This window comes from Cinclus cinclus, chromosome 15 (genome assembly GCF_963662255.1).
Source record: "Cinclus cinclus chromosome 15, bCinCin1.1, whole genome shotgun sequence".
Lineage (NCBI taxonomy): Eukaryota > Metazoa > Chordata > Aves > Passeriformes > Cinclidae > Cinclus > Cinclus cinclus.
This window is the reverse complement of record NC_085060.1, coordinates 14450492-14456612: the sequence shown is the minus strand read 5'-3', so window position 1 is coordinate 14456612 and position 6121 is coordinate 14450492.

Below are 6121 nucleotides of genomic sequence, written 5' to 3'. Positions count from 1 at the left end.
TCTTGTTAAGAGGAAAATGTTTCTCCTGCCTTTTCCATGTAGAATTTGCTGTGGATTCAGCTACAAAATTTTGTTTTTCAGATGCAATAGATTTTATGTTCTTTCACTGTTTGCTCCCTATTAGCAGGGAATATATTCATCATTTTATGGGCCTATATGAGTAAAATTAATGGTAAAGTTACTCTGGGAGTTGTTTTTGCCTTTATTTAATGAGATAACCTATGAATTGCTTCAAAATTCAGCAGCCACTACAACTTCTGGCCTTTCTTACCAGGACCTGCTTGTTCAAAAAGGTGGATGGGAATTTCTTTTAGTCCTGTCCAGCACAGAGTGTTCATTCTGGCAAATCAACCAGTTCCACCAGTCTCCAGAGAGAAATTCTCTGACATTAAAGAACAATTTTTTCCAGTCATCATAAAATTTTCTATATTCATTATGAGGACATCTAAGATCAATCTGGGGATAAACACAAGCCCATCCATTTTAAAAGGTTAGTCTTTCTATGTCTTTTATATAGATTATATATACACATTTATTATATTGCACATAAATGTCAAGTTTGACCTTTTTCTGCTGTGATCCACAGTTTAGTGGGGCTTGTATAAAAGCACAGCTGTCACATTTATTTTACATCCACACGGAGCTGAATTCCACACAGAGTATCTCCGAAATCGCTGCTTTAAGCAGGTTTGAGGCACATTTTTTTGAAGCATGTTAATAGAAACATATCGGTGTAAACTGCCTGGTGGAAATAAGGTGAAGCATGTAAAATTTATTGGTACATTATTTGCCAGGACAAAAATGGATGTGCCAGAGGGGCTCTGCAGCCCAGGAGGGTTGTTGTTTTTTTTTTTTTTTTTTTTTTTTTTACAGCCCCTGCCCTTGATCCTCCTCGCAGTAGAGCTTGGGATGCTCCAAGGCAGAACATGGGGATGGAGCTGCCTGTCAGGATACCCGGGATCACGGAAGAACAAGAATATTCAGGTTGGAAAAGGCGCCCAAGATCACGGAGTCCAACCATTCCCCAGCACTGCCGAGGCCGCCGTGTCCCCAAGTGCCACATCCACAGGGATCTTAAATCCCTCCAGGGATGGGGACTGCCGCCCCAGGATGGGTGCCCTGTGCCAGTGCCGGACAATGCTTTCCACGAGGGAATTTTCCTTCATATCCAACCAAACCTTCCTCTTCTCTTTGCCCCCTCAGTCGGGACCATCCCCTCATCCCGCGCCGTCACCACCACAGCTTCTCGTGTTGCGACGCGGTTTTAGGGTCAGGCACGCGCTGTGACCCCCACCCAAATTGTGGGGTGGAACGGGAAAGTGGGAAACCCCACAATGATCCTTGTGGGGGGCACGGAGATTGGAGACTCCCGAGGGGACCGGGACACGGCTTGGTGACACCGGGGTGACTGGGAGGCGACAAACAGCGCCTGAGGGTGACACTGCCCGAGGGGGACGAGCAGCGACCAGGCGACAGTGGCCGGGGGTGGCGGGCGGTGTCCGGGAGGGACAGACACAGCGGCCGGACATGTCACCCGCCCCCAGGTGCCGCCACGCCGGCCCGTCGGGGCCGCCCCCCCGCGCAGCTTTCGGCGGCCGCGGGCGTCCGAGAGCCGCGGAACCGCGCGGGCTGTGGTTGGCGCGCCCGCCCGCCCGCCCCCGGCCAGCGGCGGCGCAGGCGCGGTGCGCGCATTCCATGATGGCGGCGCGGGCGGGCGGCGGGCGCTGAGGCGGCGGAGCCCGCGGGGCACACGGTCAGTGCTGGGGGGACCGCACGGGCACCGGCGGGAGCCGCTCCTCGGGGCACCTTCCCCGGGCTCCGCTGCTGCCTGGGGCGGCGGAGAGCGGCGGTGCCCAGCCGGGGCGCGGTGGGCAGTGCCGGGAGCGGAGCCCCGCGGAGCGGAGGGCGGGGGCCGGGGACGGGAAGGGTGTTCTGAGCCGGGGGACAGCCCGGGCTGCGGGGCAAGTTCGGGGGAGGACGTGGCGCACGGGGCAGGTGGGGGCAGGATCCAAGGGAATCCGGTGTCCCGGGACATGGGGTGAGCGGGACGGCATGGACGGAGTACCCGAGGCGCATGGGGTGCCCGGGGTGCTGAGTTCGGGGTGTACGGGACACACGGCCGGGATCTGTCCGGGTGCGCTGCCCTGTGGAGCGCGGGCATCCCCCGAGAGACCCGGCGGGTTCGGGGGCTCTGGGGAGCCGCTGCCAAAGGGACTCGCGGTGCTGGGAGCGGGCTCGGGCTGAGCCTGCCCGGATGGGGTTAATGCCAGCCCGAGCCGCGGGTCGCGCTTCCCCGCTCCGATCCTCTCCCCAGCGCACAGATTCTCCGTCTCCTTCTTTCCTTTCCCTCTCCTTATCCTCCTGTTTGGTGGGGCAGGAGGGGCTGCGATGTGCAGTCGTCCCCCCCAGGTCCCCCCTGGCCGCCCCCCCCGTGCTCCCTCCCCGGCAGCCGCTGCCTGCGAATGCCACGTAGCCTTGTAGTTGTTCCCCTTGGCTGCTCCGCAGCTCCGGTCCCAGACACCTCCCCCGCGTCCTCCTGGGCTCGGGGCAGGGGGAGGTCACTGCTGTCAGCCCCTGCCTGCCTGCTGACCATCTTTTGCCTCCCCCTTCCCGCTGTGTCCCCCTCTCCGCCTTGGGGCAGCAGCAGTGGGAACCCCATCGGGGCCACTCTCTGCCCACTCCTGTTTATGCGTCTCACAAAGAGCCGGGGACTGCAGCAGCGGGTGCTTCCCTTCGGGGACGGTCTCCAGGGGTTCTTTGCCCCAGACTCAGCAGCTCCTCTGCCACCTCAAATCTGAAGTGTTTTGTGTGATAATCTCTGAAAACAGGGCAATAATGCATTGCTGGCAGGTGTATTTGCTCCCTTCAGCAGCTCGCCCAGCTGGTTTCCGAGTTTCGTTTCTGTTCAAAACTTGGTTGGAATGATGGAAATTTTCTGTAATTAATAATTGAGGTTTCGGTTTTTGTCCATTGTGCTGATACTTCGTCTTGTTTTTCTTCTCTATGTCCTGTACTAATTAAATTTTTTTCACATTGGCAGCCCTTCCTTACTTTCCCTGCTGCCTGATTGGGAATATTGACACACAGATAAGTTCCCCAACAGCCCGCTCCACGTATGGCTGTGGCTTGTGATTCCTGATGTTTTCCTAATATATTTATCTTTACAACACTGGGTTCAATAGGGAAATACTGTCTCAGTCACAGATGGAAAGACTGAGGCACCGAAATATTTATGGCCCAAGGTCGCACAGGAAGTATGTGGTGAGGCAGGGAATTGAATCTAGATTTCCTGAGCCTCAGATTAGCATTTGAACCAGGGAAGCATCCTCTCTGTATTTTAAGCCAATAAATTGACCTTGGAGTTAAGATGCAGTGTAGAAGAAAGTGCTCTGTGTTTGGTTCAGTATCTGTGTGAGGAAGAAGCGAAGCCCAAGTTTCTTCCCACACTTGCATTCCTTCCCTTGGTTTATGTAATTTGTGAAAAAGGATAAGGTGGTAAAATGGGATAGATGTTGACTTTCTCAGGGCTCAGTGTGTGATCATGGGTGTTGAAAAGCAGCCAGCTATTATACTCTCCTCTCTTTTTGGGCTTTTTACCTTCCTGTTTCCAAATCTTGGAAAGTTTTGGAGGGCTGTTGTTGTCTGGGAATCATTTTTTCTCAGCTGGGATCAAATAAATCTCATTTTCTAGAGAGCTAAACTAATTCACTGGATCCCAGATCTCAGTTTTGGATCCTTCCTGGGGCAGCCTGTGGATAAACAGGGCTGGGACTGATGCCTCCCACACCTCCTGGAGCAAGCTCTTACAAGTTATTCACTCAGCTGTAGCTCAGGATTGTTGCAGCAAGTTTTTGGAAAACTTGTCTCTAGCTGGGATGAAGCAGCAGTTTGACAATGTAGTGGAATAATTTCAGCTCCTTGGGCACGGGATGTGCACAAATACCACCTTTTCCTGCTCTTCTCTTGGGACAGCTGATTCTGCTCATTTTCTTCAGTGGTTTTGAAGAATTGGATGTTAAAATGGTTTAAAACAATAACTCCTGGTGGATTCACCTTGAGAGAGAATAAAGATAACTTTGTCTACACTAATCCATTTCCTCCCACAAGCCTTGATCTCAAACTGCATCTCTCTTTGATGTTGCACTGACACCAGATCTGGATATAGATGTTCTGCATAACTCTTTTCATGACCTTTTGATTGTCCTTTTTGGAGGTTGGCATTGGCATCCTGTTAACTGTGGGGCTTGTCCCAGCCCTGCCAACAATTGTCATCTTTTATTGTTATTTTTAGGAAAGGTTTGGTGAATCCTCAAAAAAAAACCCAATATATCATATGGACTGTGCAGACAGGGAAAATTCTAGTATTCTGCTCCTGTTCTGCCTGGCCTTGGGTGAATTTCATGCAAATTAAAATTTATCTTTTTAGCTTGAAAGAGTGGCATTTTTATTTGGCGAGTTGTTGTTTCCACAATTGGGAAACTTGTCAGATTTAGAAGGAAATACGTGACTGGGAAGACATTCTTATAATATTGTTCATCAGGAGCTGGTATGAAATATTGTAAGAATTCTTTCTCTGGTTCCATATTTTCTTAATTTCCTGTCATGATTTCATTGAATTGGAGAAGAATTTTAAAATTATCTCTGAAAGCAGATGAGAAAACCTCAATATTAATAATCATGCAGGAGGCTTGAGGGAAAAAATTACATTTCTCACTTCTAATTTTGGTCTGTCTGAAAGCATCAGGTCTGAACTCTCAGTATTTAAACCTGGGGTTGCTGAAGGCTCTGGCCTCAAGGCTGGGGGATGTGGGAGCAGGGACCTGTGCATTTTTTCACCTGTTTTTAGCACGTTGTCATGAAGCTTCCCAAGGTCAAGATGGTTGGTTTTCAGCTGTTATCTTTGCTGCAAGCCAGACCTTCACTGAAAAGTTTTGGATTCCTGAGTGAGGAGCACACACTGAACTCTTTATTGCATTCTTGAAGAGCTTATTGTAAAAGCAGCGATAATTTATTCTTTCAGTGGTGCTAACACAATCCTTTCTGTGTATTGACCAGCACAGACAGACCACTGGCTCCCAGCCCTTGGGCCCTTTCAATCCTAATGTAAATCTCCCCTTGTTCCCAGGATCTTGATTGATGTGGAAAATGCCTCCTTTTGCCCAAGATTCACTCTGGGCCCTGATGCTTTATATTCAATATTTTTCCAGTGTCTCATTTAAAGTAGCTCAGGAAGAACATTTGTTAGGTTGTGACTTCAGAAGCATTTTCAAGTGATGCCACCAGTGTGGCTTAAAGACAGTATCACCTTTCTGGTGACAATGACAGTGGATTGATATGTGGGAGCTTCTCCAGGCAGCTTGAGGAGCCTCCAGGACTGAGATTTCTTGGAGAGTTCCAGTAAAACTGCAAAACACACTGCACCTGCCTGGGCCTTATTGTTAGAGATTTGGGAAGAATTTCCTCCTGGAAACAGTGGTCAGGTGTTGGAAGGGGCTGCCCAGGGAGGTGCTGGAGTCCCCATCCCTGGAGGTGTCCAAGGAACACACCTGGAGGTGGCACTCAGTGCTCTGGGCTGGGGACACGGGGGTCGGGCACAGGTTGGAACTGATGATCTTGGAGATCTTTTTCAACCTTAATAGTTCTGTAAAAAATTATATTGGGGATTGACTGATCACTACAAAAACTTCCTGTGTTTGGAGGGCCAAAAGAGGGCTCAGTGCGCAAATATTTTACGAGGTGTTTTAGTGCTGGCTGCAGTTTGAGAAAGGTGGTGATTTTTGCATCATTAAATACAACATCTGAAGTGGTTTAGTGACTCCTGGAGCTGTTCATTTCCTTCTGCTGGAGCATCTTTAGTGGAGCAGTTTCTAGAATAAAGCTGTGCTACCCCGTAACAGCAAACTGGGATTGTATTTCCAGCTTTGTGTATCCAGATTTATGTCTTTTTATGTCCCTTATCAGAAGCAGAATGTGTGCATGACAATTTAAATTTGGATATGTTTGGAACCTGATTTTACTGTCTTTATTGCCATGTAGAGGAGCAGAACAGGTATAGGGTAGGTAACTAAATAAATCCAGTTCTATCCAAAGAACTCCCCAGTGGAGTTATCAGTGCTTGATC